We start from the raw sequence: 25,843 nt of genomic DNA, 5'->3' as shown, positions 1-25,843 counted from the left end.
ATTGCCACATCCTGCATTGGGACATTATACAGCCCTAACACAGTAGGTGGTATCCCCCTGTCCTTCCATTATATGTGCATCGGACCAGGTAAGGATCCATCTATCCCATTTGTGATACAATGAATATAAATCACTTCACTTTTGCATTAACCATAAGATTATCTATTCATATTTGATTCACTGTGGATCGCAATTCACTTAACCTGGGAACAGGTGTAAATTATACTTTGGCTCTGTATTTGGTAGTCCTTACATGAAATGTATGAGTGTTATTAGTTGTGGTAGTAGTAATAATAGTTCTAATTTATTACAGCAGTATATTTAAAAGGGAAAGAACATTTATAGAAAGAGTAACAAAAATACATGATATTGCAGAAATTCAAATCTTTGAAGCCTAACAAATTTTCCCAAAATAAAGAATGTCCAGAAAGAAAGAACAAAATTCATTTGAATATTATTAGAGTATTACGTGTAGTATATTATAAAGATGGTACTTTTTTAAATTACAATCAAACTGAGCGCTGCTGCCTCGCAGTTAGGAGACCCGGGTTCACTTATCTGGTCCTCCCTGCGTGGAGTTTGCATGTTCTTCCCATGGGTAACCAGGTACTCTGGTTTCCTCCCACAGTCCAAAGACATGCAGGTTAGGTGCATTGGCGATCCTAAATTGTCCCTAGTGTGTGTGGGTGTGTGTGCGCCCTGCGGTGAGCTGGCGCCCTGCCCGGGGTTTGTTTCCTGCCTTGCGCCCTGTGTTGGCTGGGATTGGCTCCAGCAGACCCCCGTGACCCCGTAGTTAGGATATAGAAGGTTGGATAATGGATGGATGGATGGATCAAACTGTTATGTGGCTTTCTCAAATGCTCTTTGATATTCTAAGGGTTGATATGTTGAGCCTTATTTAATTTCAAAGTACTCCTAAAGATATTTTGCTATACAGCGAAGTACATATTGAAATAGTTGTTAGTTCTGAACATTGTAAGAAAATCTCTAGAAGTATTTGACTAATTTGACTCGAATATCATCTACGGACCTACAAGTGCTGATACAGTCCGACGGGGGTCCAGTTCAGCTAACCTCAGCTTCTGTACTTGACGTGCTGCGATTAATTCAAATATTAAATTGCGTGTACTATGTAAGGAATAATCAAAAAACAAACTGTCAAGTTTCATATTTTCTCATTGGTATATATTATAGCAATGGATTGATTTGAAGCAGGCTTCTAGTCTTAAATTGCACTCTAATGAGTTATGGTTTAAGAGTAATTCACTTTAACTGTAACTTTCTTTTACTCTGCCACATGCGCTTCGTTTAACTGCTTGTTTCTGATTTCTTAACACAAGCGAGACCACGGATCAGATGACCACCAGCGGACATTCAGGTAAGTCTCGTCGCTCAAGGACGCCTGCGACTCGAATTATTTTTTATTAAGGAAGAGTCATTCGAAAACTGTAAACTGATAAACACCTGTTATTTGAAATGAAAGCGAAATCATCCTTTGACTTGCACTTTCGTACTTGTTAAGTGATAAAAGGAGAATATGTAGTAAAACCTGAGCTGTAGGTGTGTGTGTTTATATAAGTGACTCCCTCGAGAGAACCTGTTGTCTGTCGATAGAGAAACCAACAAGCAGAAAAATCCCCAGGAAAGTGAGAAGAGACCGATGAAGAATCATTTCCATTAGCAAACCAAGGTTACTTACCTGGTTGTATGCGCGAGCTTTAATGGTGACAGAAGAAAGCCACTTTCTACGCAGGCTTGCTCAATCTGTTCAGGTTACCCGACTCTGATCCGCAAACAGTATTCACGCATCCGTACACGCGAAAGCAGATTATCACTCTCCTCGTCTCTCTGTTTTATCCCAATGGATGCCTGAACTCCTCCAGGATGAATGTCATCATCGATCAAGTTTCTTCTTAAACTTTTTCTAGCGAATCATATGCGTTTACTCGGTTCTGCTGTATTAAAATAAATGACCCATATAAACGTCTTCAGCTTTTTCCGATTTTAACACCCTAGAAGCCTCGGTTAGTTAAAGTGGACAAGCAGGCAGGACAGCGAAGTGCGGTGGTCCCCTTTGACTGTCTTGGACTTTGCTGTCAGTCCGCTGTACGTGTAAGCGGAGGCTGAATTTCTGTTCCTGCTGCTGGTTTAATTGTCCTCTCTGGCAGTGGGCGTTGCTGTGGAGTTTTTCCCAACGCGTTACCAGCATCTAACGTTGGGCACGACCAGTGCACAAAATAAAATATGTTTATCTGACCCAGTGCCTAACACATGTACGGTGATCCTTCTGTCTATTCACAGGACACCATGGCATTGCTGGGAGGTTAGTTCAGTCTGCTTCAATGCACTCATTCACGACGAAAAGTTTAAAAAGTCATGTAATCAATGGAAATGTACGCCTTGCGCAGTACTGTAATCTTAAAGTTCAGAGTGAGAGTCTAGGAGACGCATTCTCGTGTCCCAGTGGTAAATTGGCTTTGAAGCAGAAGGTCACAGGGTCATCTCTGCCTGGTGACTCTCCCAGTGACTCCACTGTCATTTACTTGGCAGAACTCCAGCTGTAAAATTACGGAAACTGTTGTTCTGTACCGGTGGATCACCTTCATATAGCGTCTGCTGTGCCGATGCTCTTCAGAGAGCACGTCTGCCGGCTTAATTGTAAACCTCAAGGCTACTGGACCAGTCGTCATATTAAATGACCCCGAGTGAGTCGGACCATGAAACTGCTGGCTTTGTTTGAATCTAAATTAAATTGCCGTTATGAGCATTTGCATACAAAGCTTTAAAACATGTCCATGTTTAGTCAAACCAATTTAAGGCAGTTGTGTAATGCTAATGTATTCTAAGAATCACTTTTGGCATGAGAGTGTTCCTTTTAGAGACACATGGAAATGGTTTGGTAGCTTCAAAGCCTCACTATAGAAGGTAATATATACTGTAAAAAGCAAGGTCTGCTGGTTACGGGCGGTGTGAACTGGTTGTTAAGTTGTTGGATTTTAAACTCAAGATTTCCGACCCTGTGAGTCACCTGCCAGCTCTGCAGGTGAAAACACACAAACACAATTAAACGGGTCAACTAAAGTGAATTCAAAGCAGTGTTTACTATGGAATTGTGCCATATAAAGCTGGCATATAGTGGTCACTGTGTGACCCTGAGCAAGATGGTTAACTTACCTGTGCATCAACTGCAGAAAATACATGCAGGCAATTATACGTACAGTATACACATCTTATAAATCATCTTGGATTAAGACAATAGCCAAATATCAAAAGTGATAAAAAATATTCTTTGAAGTGGCCAACTGTTGGCAGAAAGGTTCAGTCTTAATGCTCAATGACCCTCGGTGTGTCATCAAGCCCACAATTAATCCTGTTGTAGCATTTTTGTACTGTTAACCATAAAAGTAAACATTCTGTCACCACCACTTAAAATTGATCAAATCACAGAACCTGCCAAGAGCAGAAATTCACTTCTGGTAAAAGTGTAACTTTGCTAGAATAAATCTTTTGTCAAAAACTGCTTCACTTGACAGTGCTATGGAATTTATCACAAGCATTTTCCATATATATATATATATATATATACAACTCAACACAACTATATATACTTAACTATGAAAAATTATTAGGAACACCTGTACACCTGCTTATCCATGCAGTTATCTAATTAGACAATTATGTTGCAGCAGTGCAATGCATAAAATCAGGCAGACACGGGTCAGGAGCTTCAGTTCATGTTCATATACAACACCAGAATGGGGAAAAAAATTGTGATCTCAGTGGCTTTGGCCATGACATGATTGTTGGCTGCCAGACGGGCTGGTTTGAGTGTTTCTGTAACCGCTGATTTTCTGGGATTTTCATGCACAACAGTCTCTCAAGTTTTCTTAGCATGATGTCAGTCATTCAGTCAGTCATTGTCCAACCTGCTATATCCTAACACAGGGTCACAGGGGTCTGCTGGAGCCAATCTCAGTCAACACAGGGCACAAGGCAGGAACAAAACCGGGCAGGGCACACATCCAGCACACACTACGGACAATTTAGGATCACCAATGCACCTAACCTGCATGTCTTTGGACTGTGGGAGGAAATCGGAGCACACAGAGGAAACCCACACAGACACGGGGAGAACATGCAAACTCCACGCTGGAGGACCTGGGAAGCGAACCCAGGTCTCCTTACTGCGAGGCAGCAGCGCTACCACTGTGCCACCGTGCCGCCCTCAGAATGATGTGACAAACAAAAAACATCCAGTGAGCAGCAGGTCTGTGGACAAAGGTTGATCAGGGGATCTTTGCTTTGTTGATGAGGGAGGTCAAAGGAGAATGGCCAGACTGGTTCAAGTGGACAGAAAGGCAGAGGCGTAGCTAGGGTTTTCAGTGCCCGGGGACAACTGAAGATTTCGCGCACCCTCCAGGAACATCAACTCGGCGCCCCCTGGATGCTGCGCCTGGGGACAGATGTCCCCCCTTGCCACCCCCCCCAGCTATGCCACTGCAGAAAGGCTCCAGTAACTCAGATTACCACTCTGTACAACTGTGGTGAGCAGAAAAGCATCTTAGAATGCACAACATGTTGAACCTTGAGGTGCATGGGCTGCAGCAGTAGAAGACCACATTGTACTTCACTCCTGTCAGTCAACAACAGAAAGCTGAGGCTACAGTGGACATAGGGTCACCAAAACTGGACAGCTTAAGAGCTAGAAAAATGTAGTCTGGTCTGATGGATCTTGATTTCCGCTGAGGCACACATATAGTAGGATCACAATTTGGCACCAGCAGTATGAACCCATGCACCTACCCTGCCTTGTGTCAACAACTCAGGCTGGTTGTGGTGGTGTAATGGTGAGGAGAGTGTTTTATTGGCACACTTTAGGCCTGTTAATACCAATCAATCATCGGTTGAGTCACATGGCCTATTTGAGTTCATTGCCACAGTTTACCAATCTTGTAATGGCTACTTCCAGCTTGATAATGCACCATGTCACAAAGGAAAGTCATCTGAAACTGGTTTCAGTTCATGAACATGGTAATGTTTTCAATGTTCTTCAGTGGCCTTTCTAGTCATCGGATCTGAATCCAATTAAACACATTTGGGATCTAGTAGAAAAGGAGACTGGCAATATAAATGTGCAGCTGTCAAATCTTCAGAAATTGTGTGATACAAGGAGGTCAACATGAACCAGTATCTCAAAGGAATGTTTCAGAATCAGAATCAGAATCAGAATCAGAATCAGCTTTATTGGCCAAGTATATGTACACATACAAGGAATTGGACTCCGGTTTTACCTAGTATTGTCCCTGATGCTGTGAGATTGACTTAAGTGTTCATGAGAGTGATGGCCTGAGGAAAGAAACTGTTCACATGTCTGGTAGTTTTGGCGTACAGTGCTCTGTAGCGCCTACCAGAGGGAAGAAGTTGAAAAAGGTTGTAACCAGGGTGTGATGGGTCTGCAATGATGTTTTCTGCCCGTTTCCTGACTCGAGATCTGTATAAGTCTTGAATGGAGGGCAGATCAACACCAATGATTTTTTCTGCAATCCTGACTGTCCGTTGAAGTCTGTTCCTGTCCTGTTTTGTGGCTGAGCCAAACCAGACTGTGATAGATGAACAGAGAACAGACTGGATTACTGCAGAGTAAAATTGGATGAGCAGCTCCTGAGGCAGGTTGAACTTTCTGAGCTGGCGCAGGAAGTACAACCTCTGCTGGGCCTTTTTAACAATTGTGTTTATGTTTAGTTCCCACTTTAGGTCCTGGGAAATTGTGGATCCCAGAAACCTAAAGTTTTCCACAGCGGACACAATGCTGTTGAGTAGTGTGAGAGGGGGCAGCACTGGGGGGCTCCTCCTGAAGTCCACTGTCATCTCCACAGTTTTAAGCTTGTTCAGCTCCAGGTTGTTTTGACCGCACCAGAGGGCCAGCTGTTCGACCTCTCGTCTGTATACAGACTCATCACTGTCCTTGATGAGGCCAATGACTGTCATATCATCTGCGAACTTCAGGATTTTAACAGACGGGTCTCTTGAGGTGCAGTCATTTGTGTAGAGGGAGAAGAGCAGAGGAGAGAGGACACATCCCTGGGGGGCGCCAGTGCTGACTGTTCGTGTGCTGGATGTGATTTTTCCCAGTCTCACTTGCTGCTTCCTATCTGTCAGGAAGTTTTTGATCCACTGGGAGATGGGAGCTGGTACAGTGAGCCAAGTGAGTTTGGTGTGGAGGACTTCTGGAATGATAGTGTTGAACGCCGAGCTGAAGTCCACAAACAGGATCCTAGCATATGTCCCTGGAGAGTCGAGATGTTGCAGGATGTAGTGCAGTCCCATGTTGATTGCATCATCCACTGACCTGTTTGCTCGGTAAGCAAACTGTAGGGGGTCAAGCAGGGGGTCTGTAATGTCCTTCAGGTAGGTCAACACCAGTCTTTCAAAGGATTTCATGACCACAGACGTCAGGGCGACTGGCCTGTAGTCATTTAACCCTGCAATGGAGGTTTTCTTTGGAACCGGGATAATTGTGGAACGTTTAAGGCAGGAGGGAACTTCACATAGCTCCAGGGATCTGTTGAAGATCTGTGTAAATATGGGGGCCAGCTGATCAGCACAGACTTTAAGACAGGAGGGTGACACACCATCTGGACCTGGTGCCTTCCTGATCTTCTGTCTCCTGAAGAGCTGACTCACGTCCCCTTCACAGATCCTGAGTGCAGGTATGGTGTCAGTGGGGAGGGGCAGGGGCTTGGTAGTGAGTGCTGGGACTGTATTTAGATTGGCGTGGGTGAGAGGTGTGAAAGAGGGATTATCAAACCTGCAGTAGAACAAATTCAGCTCGTTGGCTAGTTGATGGTTCTCTTCAGTATGGGGGGATGGTTTCCTGTAGTTGGTGATGTCTTTCAAACCTCTCCACACTGATGCAGGGTCGTTGGCTGTAAACCTATTTTCCAGCTTTTCAGTGTAGCACCTCTTTGCTACTCTGATCTCCTTTGTCAATGTGTTTCTGGCTTGATTATACAGGATTCTGTCCCCACTTCTGTAGGCCTTCTCCTTAGCCTTACGAAGCTGCCTGAGTTTTGTAGTAAACCAGGGTTTGTTGTTGTTGTATGTGCGAAAAGTTTTCATGGGCACACACATATCCTCACAAAAACTGACGTAGGATGTCACAGTGTCAGTAAGCTCATCCAGGTCTGTCGCTGCAGACTCAAAAACACTCCAATCAGTACAGTCAAAGCAGGCTTGTAGTTCCAGCTTTGCCTCGTTGGTCCATCTCTTCACCGTTTTCACCACAGGCTTTGCAGATCTTAAGTTCTGCCTGTAAGTCGGGAGAAGATGAACCAAACAGTGGTCAGAGAGTCCCAGGGCAGCACGAGGGACAGAGCGATAAGCATCCTTTAATGTAGTGTAGCAGTGGTCCAGTGTGTTTTTGTCCCTGGTAGGACACTTAATATGCTGACTGAATTTTGGCAGTTCTTGCCTGAGGTTTGCTCTGTTAAAATCACCAAGAACAATGAGCAGGGAGTCCGGGTGTTTGTGCTCCATGTTAGTTATCTGGTCAGCCAGGTGTTGTAATGCTTCACTAACACAGGCCTGAGGTGGGATGTAAACACCAACCAGAATAAACGAGGAAAACTCCCGCGGTGAATAGAACGGTTTACAGTCAATGAAAAAAGACTCTAAGTGAGGGCTGCATGTTTTGATTAGTACTGTGACATCTGTACACCAACCTTCGTTTATGTAGAAACAGATTCCGCCTCCTTTCGTTTTCCCCGAGAGCTCCATGACGCGGTCCGCACGGAGAAGTTGGAAGCTCGGCAGGTATAATGCGCTATCGGGGATGTGCTCACCAAGCCAGGTTTCAGTGAAGCACAGGACAGCAGATCTGGAAAAGTCCGTGTTTATTCTGTTTAACAGAAGCAGTTCGTCCATCTTGTTGGCCAAAGAGCGGACGTTCGCCAGGTGAATTGAAGGGAGCGCAGTTCGAAATCCCCGGTGGCGCAGTTTAACAAGCGCTCCGGCTCGCTTCCCTCGTCGGCGTCTCCTTCTAATTCCGTAAAGGGCAGCTGCTCCTCCGACTAAAAGTTCTGTAAAGTATTCCGTCTGAGTGAAAGACGGTGAAAAAATTTCACCAGCGAATTGACCGATGTGTAAGAGTTCCTCTCTGCTGTATGTGATCAGAGGTGGACAGCTTATCACGGAACAAACAAACAAAAACAGAGAAAGCACCAAGGAACGAGGCACCGAGGCTGCCATCTGCGGCGCCATGAAAATCTCATGTCATGAAAATTTGAGGTTGTTTTGAGAGCAGAAAGGAGGCTGTACCCAGTACAAGAAGATGTAAAAAATAAAAATAAATAAATAAATAAAAGTCGTATTTTTGAATGGGCGTATAAGTTGGGGTCTGATATTATGATTGATTTTTCGGGTTTCAGGGCCCAACTTATACACGAGTATATATGGTACGTGCCCATACTCCTGCCAGTGAAGACTTGGAGATGGATAAAATTAAGAAGACCAGAACCTGGACAAGGAATTGTGTTGTACACTCTGTGAGATATGGTCTGAACTGGTGGATATTGTATAAAACAAATCAGCAAGAATGAAACCATATCAACATGGACCCTAAACGACAGCTGAGGACAGGTTGCATACCAAGTTGGCGAGTATTAGCAGTAGTGAGACAAACTGAACAGATATGGGGTGCTGAATAAATGGATGAGCTGGGATAACAAGAAGATATGTCTTTGCCATGTTGAGCTGGAGATGGTGTACCTTCATTCAGGTTGCAATATCAGTGAGACATGCAGAGATGCTATTGGATACTACATAGCACTCTGGAAGGAATAACAGATATGGCAGTATACCACTGCTAAGAAAAACCATGGGTCTCAATGATAGGGTCTAGTGAGGAGTGGATGGTGAAAAGAGGAGCGGGCCCAGTACCAATTCTAGGGGCACCCCCATGTTTGCCTGTTACACCTTTGACATCTCTCCAAACCAGGAAACATGGTAGGATCTGCCCAAGAAGTATGACTGAAGCCACCTGAGTGTAGTCCCAGTAATGCCAAGGTCAGAGAGAATGGCAAGGAGGATCTGGTTGTTGACGATGTCAAAGTCAGAGGAGAGATCTAGCAAGATTAAATAATTCTGAGTGACATAATCAGTGTAACAACCCCTAAGCCAGCAACACGGAACATTCATCATTCAGGTTTGTGGAAACAACCCAATACCTATAGTGTTTTTTTATGGATACAACCCAATACCTATAGTGTTTTTTTATGGATACAACCCAATCCTATAGTATTTTTTGATACAAGCCAACACGCTTATTTTTTCTGTTTGAACATTTAAAATAATCTCTGGTTTTGAACTATTTAATGTCCATCAACTGAGATTTACACTTAACATTTTGGCTTTGGCCCTATTCATTATTTTTGGTTTCTGAGATTCTCACTACGATACTCTACTTGTAACTTATGTCTCAAGTCCTAGGCTGTACTACTAAATCTTGTCTTACCAATTTTGTCATTGGTTAGTTATCTTAGCCATCTCTACTCAAAATGGCTGCTCCTCTGTGCAGTCAGTGCAAATATTAAATGGCACATCTAGGCAGTGGTGTGCTGAGGGTGTCAAACAGACCGTAGCTGGCGCTTCACAATGTCCAACACGTACTAAATCAGAGACTGAGATAGCAGCATGAGTTAAGTGAAGAGTACTGAAAACATGAAAATATTCAGGCATTGTCCTTTCAGACAAGCTCTATTGACTGAACTGTTTTTAAGTAAGAATGGAATTAGGAGATGGTTTGCAGGCTTTAAAACAAGGAAAGCCCATAATGCAGGAAACCATTTATCAAATCAACAAGCCCAGGAAAATGAAATCAAAATCATAATTAAAAGAACGCACTGGGCGGTCAAAAACCAGAGTTGTTGAATAGCGAGACCCAAAACAAAAGACGAAAGTCCAAGTCAAAATAACAAGAGGATTTGTTACCAAAAATCTGATCGAACAACCAATAACAATGCTAATTGTTTTCTTTGGTATATCCACAACATTTGGACAATGAGGGGGTGGATGCCATTGACCTTTACATCTTTCTGTTCATTATGCCATGTGTCACATACTACTGGTTATTCTACAAAGGTCACAAGATGGTGGCACCAATATTGAAAACAAAATGGTACTGCATAGAAACATATTATAATGCCGTGTGGTACTTTGTGGCACCAATTCAATGGATTCTTGCTCTTTACACCACTTTTTTAGGTAGCTCGCTGTCTTCTGAAGTACAGCTAACTATTGCTGCACCAGATGATATCTGTGCATCTTTGGCAGGCTTGCTGTTTTTTTTTTTATAGCCTCCCCTACCGCTGGCACTAAAGCTTCTCATTTGGGTGATTGAATCTCAGCTCAAACTGTTAGCGACTTATTGCTGATGTCATCGCAAAGCTGGCAACTTGTCAGTGTACTTACAGTATAATATTTAGTTTCTAACACAGTTAAAACATACTTTAAACATAAAACTAATATGACTACAAGATCCCCTGATCTCTAAAACCTTCAAAAGATTTTTTGGGACAAGGAAAACCTGTAAAAATATTCAAAACAAAATCCAGATCATGACAAGCTCTAAGCGGGTCCACTTCAAACGTATGTATGTTGGCTGGAGGCATCTCCTCCACCTATCGTTGCATATTTAATCTGACTATAACCAGCAGTCATTGTAGAGTAGCTGATGCTCCTCCAGATCTCTTTACCATTAGCCCTTTGAGTTTCCCTCCAGTGGTAGTCACTCATGCAAAACAGCACCAAATAATGCTTTTCTTGTGTCTGTTTCTGTAAAAACAGAGCCTCTGTTTCTGGGTACAATTTGTTTTTTTTTTCACACTAAGTGTACAGGAATACAATTGAGACACGTGATGGAAACCTTGCCTTTAAATTCCATACCTTCCTACTGCTGAGCAATCAATCCACCCTTACAGGTAATCTTATCAGATTTCATTATCTTTATTAGGATGCAATCATATGCTTCGTGGAATGTACCCTGTTGGACTATTGCATTAACTACTGCATATCAGTTCATGCTGTGTCCTGTCACTCCTTGAATCTGTTAACTTTTGAAGAAGGCAGCTGTCATTTTAAAAAATATACAATACAAGTAGCATAACATTATAGAGATAGTCAAAGTGTGGATCCCAAACAATAATACAATGTTTACCCAGACTGTTGGAACCAAGGAGTCGTAAGGAGCTTTGTGAATCTACGCCTGCTAGTGTGAACAAATGATCAGGGAACTGGGCTGAAACCTGTCAGCATGGCCTGAGCCTGTCATTCCATCCATCTGTCTATTTACTGAACCAACTTAGTCAAGATAGCAGGTAGCTAGAATTATATAACGTGCATTCTGTAATTTAAAGGTATTCTGTCCAGAGTGGATTCTTCTCCTATTCTTAATATTATTAGGATTGACTGTGGTTCTCACAACCCTGAAATGGAATAAGCAGAATCAGAAACTGAATTGGTAAATATGAACATGTATATATTTCTCCTGGGATTCAGATTTTCTCTCTTATCATAAAGATGTGTATACTGGGTTAACTAGCATCTCTAAACTGGCTTAGAGTGAGTGAGTGCAAGTTTCGGTAAATGTTTCTTGTGATGTTATGGTGCTTCTTCCAAGACAGTTACATCCTTGTGCAAAAATGCTTTTAATCTCGGAATGGGTTCAGAAAATGGATGAATTGGAAGTGAATGTTCAGCAACATACAGTATAGGTACAAGAAGTTCTTACATGAGCATCCCAGTTCCACCAAGGTAGCACTATTGCAAGTCCCTGGTGTTCCCACGCATGGAGTTTGCATGTTTTCCTTGTTCAATAGTTTCCTCCAACAGTCCAAAGACATGCAGGTAAGGTTGACTGCCAATGCTAAATTGCCCCCTGACAAATAGGCATGTGTTCATGAGGCAATACAGCTTCATTAAACCCATTGTCAAAGCTACAGTACAATGCAAAATACTCTAGTCAGGTCAGGCAGTTATGGAAAAACAGCAGATGTGGGCAGGTATCATTAACAAGTTAATAGCAGGGCCAATGACTAGTCTGAGCCAGTGAGGCACAAGGATTTCAGCATGAACCAAAGGTCAACTTTTATAGTTTTATTGAACAGGGATGACAGCCCCAGGCACAAATAAGAATTTGCTTTTAGTAGTTAGATACTTTGTTTGGTGCACATCACATTCAAAGGGAGCTGAAGACATGTACACTGTGTCCTAGAACTTAAAGGACTCACAGCCTGCTTGTCATAGAATATGGTAGATAGATAGATAGATAGATAGATAGATAGATAGATAGATAGATAGATAGATAGATAGATAGATAGATAGATAGATAGATAGATAGATAGATAGATAGAACTTTATTTGTCCTCAGTGGGAAATTTATCTTTTTACAGGAACTCTTCAAATAAATAAATATGAGTATATAAATAAGTTCAGGAAAAAAAATAAAAGAAAGCAAAACAGCGAGAAATACAATAATTATGATAATAATTAAGCATATACAGTAAATATATTGTCAAATTCACTTAATACAATCCAGGGTCTGCTAGTCCATCACAGGGCACACAAACATACATCTGAGCTGGTGGACAGTCACCAATTGACCTAAACTTGACAACTCTGTGGATGTGACAGAAAAACCCACAGAGATAAAGGAAGAAAGAGCCAACATCACACAGGCAACAAACAGGTGCAGTATTTGAAACTAAGGTGTTGGGTGTGTGTGGCAGCAACACCTGACAGCTGCGCCACCATGCTGCCAGGTGAGAGCAAAATAATTTAATCGACACAGAACCACTGGGTCCAAACCCACCTTTGCAGAGTAAGTTTTCAAATTTATTTCTTTAAAATGCATTTTTCATGTCCAGAGACAGGAAGAACTTAAGAATCAGCTGTAGTTTAATAGAGATTATATGTCTTTGAAAAACTAGGTTTGTTCACTGATAGTATCCAATAGAACACCTAAACCTTTACCTATATTTTTAAATTGTCATTTAGAAGAAAACTTGTGTTCAAACCTTAGACTTTATTTTTCTTTGGAATGTAGATAACTGATATACTGTACAGTTTATTAAAAACATATACTGTAGAGATTCAAAAAGTCATACAAAAGAAAAAAATTAACAGGAGGTGGACTAACTCAGAGCCTGGAGGGCTGCTGTGGGCACCGATTTTTGTTCCAGCCACTTCTTTAATTAGACACCAATTACTGCTGCTACTGCAATAACTTCTTTACTTTGATTTTAATTGACTAGCTTTTTAAGATTCAGAACATTTAACTCTTTCCAGCAATCAAACAATAATAAGATGCAAATCAAGCCAATAGAGGACAGCTTAGCTTCATCCCATACACACTTCTGTGTCAATCGTAAAATATCTTTTTCGATAAATTATTTGAAAAGGGAAAAGTGAAGGTCTGAGAAATTCTGATCTGCTCCAGTCTATAAAACATTTTTTTGGTGCTCTCCGAAAAATTGGAATCAACATCTTTGGAAATGCCTGGGGTCTATTCCAGAAAGGAAGATTAGTGTGAAACTTGTCTAATATAAATCAAAATCCACAGAATCAGGACTAATTCATTTCCAGAAAAAAAACTGGAGTTTGCTAAACCCATTTTTCTGGAACAAATAAAGCCAGAATTATGTGATCTGTGAGGCCAATGATGCGAATAATTCGCTAATCCTTCCTTCTGGAAAGCACTCAGGCTCTGCCTGTTCTAGAAACAAAGATTATACAAAATCAAGCTCAGTTACTGGGGCAACCATGGCCCTGAAATTAACCTGCAAAATAGCAGGTTTAATGTGAAGGATTAACGGGTTGAGGCATAAATAATTCATGAGTAGAAAATCTAATCATAGGACGGAGTGTCGAAAATGTCTAGTCAGAAATGCTGTACTATTTAAGAAACAGAGAAAGGTACAGAAGTGTTAAAAACGTCATGGCCCTTCATAAATGACCAATTAACACAGAAGTACAACTCCTTCTCCACACGCTGCTTGGAGAAAGGGCTGAGAAAGCTTAGACTCTGAACAGACATTTTGGCATGCTTAGGAAAGTGCCTGCATAAATGCTACCATTTTAGTTTAGAAAGAGTAACATATCTGAACGACCCTCTGAGACATGGCCTTTTCAATACAGTAGATTGTGGCTTTGAGCTGACATTGATTTGAATCTTGTGCATTGCCCATTGTTTTTTTTTTCCATAAACAGCAACTTTCTTTGCAAATCTGACATGCCACACATACTAGGAAGATCTGAAAAATGTGCCTAATCTAAAAAAGGCATCAGCACACAGAGTTATTTGTCTTCCTAAAATCTAAATAAGCAGGGCTGGCACATAGGGTGAGATGAAGAGGTGATCCCCTTGGGTGACACTTTGATCAGCGCAGCATTTTCATACAATATTATTTTTTTTAACACTACAAAGTAATAATGCAAAAAAGTAAACAATAAGCATGAACTGTAAGAGTTGTAAGCTTATCAAGTGCCCAATTTATATGCTGCTTTTAAAAATTGTAAGAAATATTTGAATATAAAAATTTTCAAATATATCATAACTGTGATATGGATCACTTTACTGCAGAGCAAGTGTCCAAGCTTTAAAAGTTCATTTGGAAGCTACATTTCAGTAATTGATATTGGTCTTCATTTTCCTGATTTGCTGCGTATTGTATTGTGTATACTGTATATCGATGATAATTTTGTCAAATTTTGTTCATTTGTGGAATGTTATTAAATTTTCAGTCACAGGTATGATGTCTGTTAAATATCTCGTAGTAAAAGTGCAGTACATTGTAGCTTTTTGAACCTGCCACGAGGTATTTAGAGAGTGTGCAGGACACTCGAAACAGCCATTTTATTTTGTATGCAATTTTGTCATTGCAACCACAATAAAAATATATCTTTGGGTCAAGCTGAAGCATTGAAGAATTTATATATTTGCATTGTTTTAAATGACTATTTTGTCAGTCAGTCCAGTCATTATCCAACCTGCTATATCCTAACACAAGGTCATGGGGGTCGGCTGGAGCCAATCCCAGCCAGCACAGGGCACAATGCAGGAACCAATCCCAGGCAGGGTGCCAACCCACCGCAGGGCACACACACACCAAGTACAATTTAGGATTGCCAATGCACCTAACCTGCATGTCTTTGGACTGTGGGAGGAAACCCACACAGGCACGGGGAGAACATGCAACTCCACACAGGGAGGATCTGGGAAGTGAACCCGGGTCTCCTTACTGCGAGGCAGCAGCGCTACCACTGTGCCAATGCGCAGCCCTTGACTATTTTGTGTGTTTTATTATATTTTAATTTTTTTTATTTTCAAAAATGTTATTTATTTATTTATTATTTTGCCTGTTGTTCCAAGGATGTACTGTATTACAGGTGCATTTCATTTTGAACCTTTTATTGCAATATATATTTTATGTAGATTAAGTTTATTAATTCAGACCCAGTGAGAACACATAAAATATTCACAGCGCATCACTTTATCCACATTTTGTTATGTTACAGCCTTATTCCAAAATTGATTAAATTCATTTTTTTCCTCAGAATTCTACACACAACACCCCATAATGACAATGTGAAAAAAGTTTACTTGAGGTTTGTGCAAATTTATTAAAAATAAAAACATTGAGAAAGCACATGTACATAAATATTCACAGCCTTTGCCATGAAGCTCAAAATTGAGCTCAGGTGCTTCCTGTTTCCCCTGATCATCCTTGAGATGTTTCTGCAGCTTAATTGGAGTCCACCTGTGGTAAATTCAGTTGCTTGGACATGATTTGGAAAGGCACACACCTGTCTATATAAGGTCCCACAGTTGACAGTTCATGTCAGAGCACAAACCAAGCATGAAGTCAAAAGAATTGTTTGTAGACCTCCGAGACAGGATTGTCTCGAGGCACAAATCTGGGGAAGGTTACAGAAAAATTTCTGCTGCTTTGAAGGTCCCAATGAGCACAGTGGCCTCCATCATCTGTAAGTGGAAGAAGTTCAAAACCACCAGGACTCTTCCTAGAGCTGGCCAGCCATCTAAACTGAGCGATCGGGAGAGAAGGGTCTTAGTCAGGGAGGTGGCCAAGAACCCAATGATCACTCTGTCAGAGCTCCAGAGGTCCTCTGTGGAGAGAGGAGAACCTTCCAGAAGGGCAACCATCTCTGCAGCAATCCACCAATCAGGCCTGTATGGTAGAGTGGCCAGACGGAAGCCACTCCTTAGTAAAAAGCAAATGGCAGCCCGCATGGAATTTGCTAAAAGGCACCTGAAGGACTCTCAGACCATGAGAAAGAAAATTCTCTGGTCTGATGAGACAAAGATTGAACTCTTTGGTGTGAATGCCAGGTGTCACGTTTGGAGGAAACCTGGCACCATCCCTACAGTGAAGCATGGTGGTGGCAGCATCATGCTGTGGGGAAGTTTTTCAGCGGCAGGAACTGGGAGACTAGTCAGGATAAATGGAAAGATGACTGCAGTAATGTACAGAGACATCCTGGATGAAAACCTGTTCCAGAGCGCTCTTGACCTCAGACTGGGGCGACAGTTCGTCTTTCAGCAGGACAACGACCCTAAGCACACAGCCAAGATATCAAAGGAGTGGCTTCAGGACAACTCTGTGAATGTCCTTGAGTGGCCCAGCCAGAGCCCAGACTTGAATCCAATTGAACATCTCTGGAGAGATCTTAAAATGGCTGTGCACTGACGCTTCCCATCCAACCTGATGGAGCTTGAGAGGTGCTGCAAAGAGGAATGGGCGAAACTGGCTAAGGATAGGTGTGCCAAGCTTGTGGCGTCATATTCAAAAAGACTTGAGGCTGTAATTGCTGCCAAAGGTGCATCAACAAAGTATTGAGCAAAGGCTGTGAATACTTATGTACATGGGATTTCTCAGTTTTTTTATTTTTAATAAATTTGCAAAAACCTCAAGTAAACTTTTTTCACGTTGTCATTATGGGGTGTTGTGTGTAGAATTCTGAGGAAAAAAATGAATTTAATCCATTTTGGAATAAGGCTGTAACATAACAAAAGGTGGAAAAAGTGATGCGCTGTGAATACTTTCCGGATGCACTGTAACATGTCTTGCCTCAGTCAGCATTATTTAACACACCGGCCCTGTAAGCAAGAGACCATCATCAAAGAGGCACATACTTCAAAGTATGATTACATATATTATTCAATACATCAATCTTTGTTTTATACTGTATAGTGCCCTTTACACCATCCAACAGTTATCTAAGAAGTAAATAAGATTCCAAATCAATGTAAACTCTTACAAGATTATTCAATTTAAGACAAGTTATAAGCAAACAAACTCAGAAAACCCAACACAAATATGAATAAACAGACTTAGATCCAAGAGAAAACAAACAGGATGAGAACACACAACAATATTAAAGTGTATTGGTTCTGTCCATTTCTGCTCCTCTGCCTGAAAATAAAGAAGTTATGAATTGGATAACTGACCAACATATGGCCTGAATACTTAAAGACAGAAATATCATCTGGGAACTTTGTTGATGGCAGGAAAAATAATTTGTCTCATCCATACTTACAACAAGTCAGAAAGAAGAGCAGCTCTAGCTTTGCTACGAATGGACAGTGGGGTGAATGAAAGGCCTCGTGTGAAATCGGTTTCTATTGAAAAGCGAACATGCAGAAAAAAAAAGAACAGCCTGTCCTGGCTCTTTATTGTTTGACCTGTTCACGAGACAGTAGTAGTGTGAGGCAGACAAGTCAGGGCAGATCAACAATACCAGAGAGTGACAGGGTACCGCAGCCACAACTAGGTCATGGAGGCGATGTTTGTGTTGGACTTGGCTGTCTTTTTTCTGAACTCATTATTTCTAATATAGGGTTATATTACTTTACTGCATATCCCAGCAGCGTCAGGAGAGAGGTAGAAACCAGCATGTAGATCAGGTAGGGGGTACTTTTATTTCAATTAATTCTGCAGACTTCTTGCTTCTGATTCATGCCACATATTCAGTGCGCTTATATGTGCATTAATAACCCATTTATTCACAGAAACTGGTTTCAGAAACCAGGTTATTGGTCACTTAGAAACCAGGTTAACACATGAAGATTTTTCTGTGAGTAACCCAGTTATGTGGCTATGTAAACCATGAACTACATACAGTTAAAGCTTTTGTCTGATACACTCTGTTTGCCAGCATAGCTTCACCCATGCTTTCAGCAGCCACAGGTAGAAGTGTTCAAAAGATACATTTCTTGAGGCAAATGCTCTGGCAATCACATTATTCCTGCCATTCATAAATTTCTAAATTTATGCTGAGGGGCTGAACATACAGTACTAAAGTCAGCAGCTCAATCTTGGGAGCAGTGTGGCTGGTAACGTGTATTACATAGTCTGATTACTTTTTAATAGTAACGAGTCACCAAAAACAATACTGTACTTATTTTACTGAAGTAAAAATACATGTGTTGTTATTTATCCCTGCAGTACTGGGTATAAAGTAAGGCAAGAGGCACATGTACTGGGTCCTTTGTAGGGCTCAATTATACTTCAAGCAGAAAGCAGTGTGCAGTGTGCAACAGAAACCTATAAATAAAATGTTTGTTTAGTTTTCATCCAGCTATTTGGCATAGATATGTTGAAACAGTGTGATGGGGTGACAAAGTGGTCAGTGTTCATACCACACATCATCAGTGGTTCAGGTCAAGGCTGTTAAAAAGGCTTCACAGCAAATGAAAGACTACACGTTGTAAGCAGAGAAGAGCAAAGGCAAGAAAAGGTTTGGGGATCCACCCCATATACTTGAGAAAATAATGAGATCGAGGCAACTATACAAAAACCAGAGTAATCTAAATAGATTGAGTCGACTGGAAGTAATAGAGAGGGTATGATGGCTTTATAGGGGAGAGGCAGGAAGAAACGTGTCAGTGACATCAGACGTGGAGTTGGAAGTTTAGCCTGCAGAGGAACTGGAAGTGGGGTTAGGTTGAGTTTGCTTCTGAGGATCTGGCGTAACAACACATTTAGTCAAGCCCATCGACTGCCTCCAGTGTGCACATGTGTGACAACATATTATTAAAAGACATGAAAATAATCGCAGACTTCATGCTTTTTTTCGGATTCACTGTGGCCGATAATGACACTTAACTCTTTTTTGTGCAGTTTAATGACGTTGTAGCGTTTTGCCAAAGGAGAGTTCCAGAAGCGTACTTGCACCTATAGGCGTAAGTTTTTAAGAAACCAGGTTTGTGCCTTAACTGCATTATCCCGGATTTGTGTGTGTATATAAGCACACTCATTGTGACCTGATTTCCTGGGCCTTTTTAGGATGATAATTTTCTTGGTGAGAAAGGACATATCTCTGAGTGCATATTAATTTGTTTATATATTTAGTTTATTTTACCATCTAATAAGTATAATGGTTATTAGTGCTTTCTGTCTTCCTAAAAATGTAAGAACTCAGTAATAAAGTAAAAGAAATGGAAATACAAAAACACAACTGACTAAATTACACACATTCATCCATTTTCTGAACCTGCTTTATTTAATCAGTTAACTGAAGGTCAAACCAGACACAATAGGTGCAAGATTAGAACAAACTCTAGACGGGACAGCAGAGACAGAAATGTAACACAACTTCAAAGAGCTTATTACAAAGAGCAATGTGTCTGCATGTGAAGGCAGTCCTGAATTCACTGCGTGTTCATAAGGCCAAATCCAGTGTCTTTCTACGGTTCAGGCAGATACATGAGTGTGCCCGTTGAAAGACTGGCATGCTGCCCAAAGTGTGGTTCTATAAGGCGTCTCGTTTTGCTACTGAAATGGATAAAGCAGATTCACTAAATAAACAAATGGAAGGAAGAAAGCTGGGCAGAATCCATTATGGCAGTTTTGTTGCTATTGTCCCAAGTGACCCGGGGATTTACAGCTCACAAAGAAAGCAGACAGACACAAAGCAAACAGCCATCTTCCAAACAGGAAGCACAAGACCAAACGTTACTAATTAATCGAGTTGTGACATCAAAAGACCTGTACACAGAACTCGTTTTTTACTGTAGCTGGTGGTTATGTAGTCAAGTAAAGCAAAAAGTCTGAGGTAAACTATCAATAAATAAACCAGATAAGCAATTTGTATGGAGGAGCACTCCACATGAGGAAAGTGACAACTTGGTGAGTCTGTGATATTGGACATGTGGAAAGTGGAGTGAGCAGTTAAAGGACAGGCAGTGTGGCCTAGTGCTTTTATGTTGGGCTGAAGGACACTGGTTGCATCCTTAAAGCCCACGTCACATTAAACAATTTTCACACAAAGCAATTTTCAGTCATAGCCTTCATTGACATAATCTTAGCACATCAGAGGCAGTCGACTATGTACTCCCATGAAGGCCTGGTATATAGTCTGACATACCTAGTCCCTCACTCTAACTAGTCCGCAGCTCTCCTTGATAATGTCGAACAGGAAGTTTGATTTTGTCTTTAGTTGTAGGGTCGGGCTGTGTGTGCATGAGAGCTGACAACCTGTTAATGCTCATCTGGAAGTACAATAAATTTAATGTAGCGATGGGGAATAAAGAATGCAGGTGTTTTAGCAGTCACAAACTGCAAACTAACGTCCTCACAGGTGGCGCAGTGGTAGTGCTGCTGCTTTGCAGTAAGGAGATTGTGGGTTTGCTTCCCGGGTCCTCCCCTTGTGGAGAGCGCTTCGAGTAGTGAGAAAAGCGCTATATAAATGTAAAGAATTATTTTTATTATTATTATTGTCTCTTGTTTACATAAGTCTATTAGGGCCACAGAGAAGGAAAAAATAAGGTGCACAGTGAAGAAAAAAATGTCTATTTCATGACATTTTGATCTTGATCTCGAATTTTCCACTTTAATCTTGTGGTTTATTTTGTAATTAAAGATGAATATTCAACTTTAATCTCAAAATGTCCACGTTAAAACTATTACATCATAAACTTCATCTTAAAATTGATGATAGGACATCATTTACCCTCTGACTTAAAACTGGTGTGGTGGGATTCTTCCAGTTGAGTAAGATAAGTCTATGTGATGGTAGTGAGGTAAAGGCAATTACGATTTCTTTGTCCTTCTCCATTTTAAGCCCATCTGGGAGTCCACCAAACACAGCTATTAAGGGGTTACGAGGGATTGTGACACCAAGGCTATCTGAGAGGCATTCAAAGATTTTTGTCCAAAACGATGTTAATTTGGTGCATGCTCAAAACTCCCCAGGTGAGTTACTAAAGCAGATTATGCTCTATTTGTAAAATCGTTAAATCTTGCATGGCAGAAAAACACCATAAAAATGTAAATGGTTGTTTTGTAGTGATTTTCTTACCTACATGATCACTTCTTCAAGGTCTGGCCTAGCAGACACAATGGACCCAAATGAAGTTTACCAGTGTCAGGATGTAAATGTATTGTATTTAGCAGGAGGTAGCAATTAGTTTTTATTAAGTACAATATAACATCTTTCACAGAGCATGTCAACGCAAGGACTGTTATAAAGCAAAGAAGAAAGAAAACAGTTCAAAGTAACACAATGAAATTGAATTTGTCAATATGTGATCACTTACAACGAAACAAATTTAAGAGTCTGCACAGATAAGCAAAAACTGATGTCATATGGGAATAGGCCAAATGTATGAGATGAATGTGGCTGCTAGAATCAGAATCAAAACAGTTAGTAAGGAAGAGTCAAATTAGAAAATACAGACGATTAAAATGCAAGGGAGAAGAAGGTGTGACTTTGTACGTGTGATTGGAATGCATCCACTGAAAGAGAGAGTTTAGTGAGAACGAGCCACAGAACTTAATGAGCATTTGCTGATGCTCAGTTAGCCATCCATTAAAGATGATCCTCAAGCATTTATTAAACAACTGGCTTTAACTATACATATCTATTTGCCTAAGTATGGAGATGTTGATCAACTTATGCTTGTCATAACTAATAAATCAATGTGGGACAATAGTAAGGCTCGTAACAGCATACAGTGATGAACAATGAATGATGACAAATAAAAACTGGATGTTATTGAAGCATTAGTGAGAGCTATCATAGAAATCTTTCCACCTAAACGAAATTGAAGTAAAGCACTAAAGACTGGTGAGATCCCTTGTGATTTCTGGGATGGGTGTAAAGGGATCTTTAAAAAATGTACTTGCACAGAAGTGAATGAAAATAACCAACCATTATATGTCAATGTTTTTCTTCAGGGCTTAGTGCATTAGATTAAATCATTAATTGTTCAGAAATGTCCAGAACAGAAAAAGGCTGATGAAAAAGCCTTTAGCAGGAAGCACTCAGTTATTCTGACTTAATAAAAGACAAGAAATTAAAGGCCACCGTCGATACCGTAACCGAGATCAGTCGAGCAGACCAGGACACACACATAGAAAGGGTTGGTGTAAAAGTGAATAGTGCTGTTATTTAATTAATCCAAAAACCAAAACAATGTTGGAATAATTAGCACAGTGCAAAAAGTTCAATAAGTTATCCAAATAACAGTGCAAAATGTGGAGGTTAAAAAAGTTCAATAAATATTCCTTTAAAATTGAGGTTAAAAACACAGGCAGGTATCTGTTCTTTAAAACCAAGTTGCCTGTGCATCCCTTTAAAATGGATGTCTCCTCAGTTTGCACCCAAACAAGGCCTTGTAGCCAAGGAAATGCCTAACCGACTAACTTTCTCTGCCAGGTCCAGATCCCTGAAGCCCATGGCTCCCAGCAGGACACCATGTTGGACCACCTTGCTCTTAGGCCCTTGCAGCCATTCATGGCCCTGGCAGGGCACCACGCCAATCCTCCAACTCCCACTGCCAGGCACTGCTGTCCAAGGATACCATGCAGAACAGCAACCTGATCCTTCTGTTACCCCTGCAGCACCCGCTGCCTTTCTCCTGGACTTACAACTCCATCGAGCACCACGTCTCACCAGCTCCTTGATTGCTCAATGGGAGTGATCTACTTAAGTCCCTGAGCATCAGACACACGTTCCCATAGGGACTACCTCCTGGCTGCAAGTCTCCCCCACCCACCCCTCTGTCTCTGAGCAGTTCTCTCCATGTTCTGTCTTTGTCTCTTCATTCTTTAACCTCTGTCTCCTTTTGATCTCCTCTCCTGTTCTTTCACTCTATTTTCTTCCATGCCGGCTCCACCTTACATGCCTCTTTGGGCACAACGCTTCAATCGTGAACTGCAGAAAGCAAATTGAGCAATCAAGACAAATCAAACCCACAGCTGCAGGCATGTTCCATCTCAACTACCCCACCAACCTCCCACAGGTATGCGAGCACATACACCCACCCACGGAGATCGAGACGACTACTCAGTTACTTATTTATGTGAAAACTGACCCGGTGCTGCTTAGCCATGGACCCACTATTCCACAGTCCTCAGACTTAATTCCTCACATCTTATTGTTATTAGCTCATGACGATGAAGCTAAAGAACTTGGATTTATGGTTTGTCAACTTTTATTGTCATGTCGACTTTTATTTTACATTTTAGAGAAATGCAATTATTTGTTTTGGGGTCACAAGGATTTTGATGCGACCGTCCACCTTTCTTGGTGGTGAAGTCCTCTTTTCCATCTTTTTTTATATTACAAAAAATGGAAAACAGTGAACAATAATGAATAACGAACAAAGAAGATAAAAAAGCACTTTAAACGTTAGCCAGGGAAGAACCTTAACTTGATCATAACACCCTGTGATTGCGAGGATCAGTTTGATGTGCATGTGATGGTTAGCTCGCTTGCTTTAGCAGTGTACACACCAGGAAGAATATTGCTGAATGTCTGCTTTACAGTCATGTATCATAGTGGTTATTATGATTTTATTTCTGTTTGTATTTTTAGGTGACCTATGCAGCTAATCTGGTTTTTTTTTTGTTTTTTTTTAACATAGACATGATTTTTATACTAGTTTTTCTGTATCTGACTTATTTTAAAAGTTAATAATTTTTATTGTCTTCCAATGGCGCCATTTTCGATTGGTTTCAGGTGCCGCCATTTTGTAGTAGGAGCCTCAGTCATTGCATAGGCAATTCAACCAAAGTTCCATGGGAGTTCTGAATCAGGGCAATTCTCATCTATCCATATTTTGGATTAAAATAATTTACATGTGATTCTCTATGTCTTTTTATCTCAGTACTCTGATTTACTTTTTGTTCAATGGTTTTTTGATTCATGTGCTATGGTTCTGACTTGGCGCAAGATTGGTTTGTCTTTTTGGTATGCAATGACAGGGAACCCTCACTCACTCACTCATAGTGAGCCAATATGGAGCTCTCAGTCGCCTGGACTGTGGAATGAAACTGGAATACTAGAGAAAGCTGACACAAGCACAGGCAAAGCCTAATAGTGATTGGCCAGGGCTAGGTGCTGTGAAGGCTCATTTATTCTTCAGGGACAAGCCTACACTGTAGCTGTGTGCTTAAACTGCGCCATAGGCTATGCTATCGAAAGCAGTTTATACTTCTGCATTGCACCTTCCAAAGTGGAAGACGAACTGAGCATGTTTAAGGAGATACACCTGGACAAACTGGTGAGGAAGGCAGGCTCTATTGTAGGCACGGAGTTGGACAGTTTGACATCTGTGGCAGAGCGACGGGCACTGAGCAGGCTCCTGTCAGTCATGGAGAATTCACTGCATCCACTGAAGAGTATCATCTCCAGACAGAGGAGCAGCTTCAGCGACAGATACTGTCTGTTATACCTGCATTTTTATCACTCTTTAATTTAATATTTTTTTTATCAGTATGCTGCTGCTGGAGCATGTGAATTTCCCCTTGGGGATTAATAAAGTATCTATCTATCTATCTATCTATCTATCTATCTATCTATCTATCTATCTATCTATCTATCTATCTATCTATCTATCTATCTATCTATCTATCTATCTATCTATCTATCTATCTATCTATCTATCTATCTATCTATCTATCTATCTATCTATCTATCAAAATGGCCAATCAGAATAATAGCGGTCTACATAGGGTTAGTGTCCACATGACGTGTAGTCACATCTTTGAGGAGGTTTAAGTCTGGCTATGCCGTAGATATGCTGTAGGCTACATAGGCAATGGCGTAGACTCTATGCAGTAGTATAAATCAGTATTGAGGTGACAGAACATTTTGTTTTGCTCCTGTGTCCTTTGAAAAACAGTAATACAAATGAAGATACAATAACAACGTGTACTCAAATTAGCATTTAAGAGTATGATTCTGAACTGTAGGGATTTTTTAATCAAAGTTGTTTCTTCTTATGAAATATTTTTCATTTTTATTAGTATGTCTGGTGGGTTGGTGTACTTGTTAATGCTGCTGTCTCACATTTCCAGAGTGTTAGGTTCAAATCCCAGCCTGCGTAGTGTCTGTGTGTAGTTTCTCTCCATACCCGTTGAGTTTCTCTGAGGGCACTACAGTTATGATCCCAAAGCTGTGTCTGTTAGGTTCAAGGATGCTGTTATATTAGCCGAGTGCATGAATGTGTCCTGGGATTGACTGCTGCCTTTTTCTGATTTTGTTCAGACCTTGTGTCTAATGCTGCCATGCAGGGCTCCAAGCTTCATGTCTGTGGGACAAATGGATGAGTACCTATTATTCCAATATTATTGTCTTCTTTTTTATGATAAAATAGAACTTTGTGCACCATTCTGAAACTTGATCCAGATAAAATTCAAATTTTGCAGAATACGTTTAATAGAAAGTTCCCAATCAAAGTATTTTTGTGGCCATCTCATTCTTCATTGCTGAAAATGGTCCTCCCTTTTTCAGTTTGATAATATAATTATAATACTTCATTAAT

General features: G+C 40.9%; 1 protein-coding gene across 4 annotated transcripts in view; it reads right to left on the bottom strand.

Moving 5' to 3' along the window:
- LOC114666903 (tumor necrosis factor alpha-induced protein 2-like) overlaps window positions 1-2,358 on the bottom strand; it is a 67,897-nt gene extending 65,539 nt beyond the window's left edge. For 3 of the 4 annotated variants that reach the window (XM_028821943.2, XM_051919714.1, XM_028821945.2), the window contains exon 1: window positions 1,700-2,358. The gene's annotated coding sequence lies outside the window, so the exon portion shown is untranslated. The remainder of the gene's footprint in view (window positions 1-1,699) is intronic. The other variant, XM_051919715.1, reaches the window with a different exon arrangement.
- Window positions 2,359-25,843: the final 23,485 nt, after the last annotated feature.

Source organism: Erpetoichthys calabaricus, chromosome 16 (assembly GCF_900747795.2).
Source record: "Erpetoichthys calabaricus chromosome 16, fErpCal1.3, whole genome shotgun sequence".
Lineage (NCBI taxonomy): Eukaryota > Metazoa > Chordata > Cladistia > Polypteriformes > Polypteridae > Erpetoichthys > Erpetoichthys calabaricus.
Note: the sequence above shows the minus strand (reverse complement) of the source record. Positions and strands in the feature narration are given on the sequence as shown.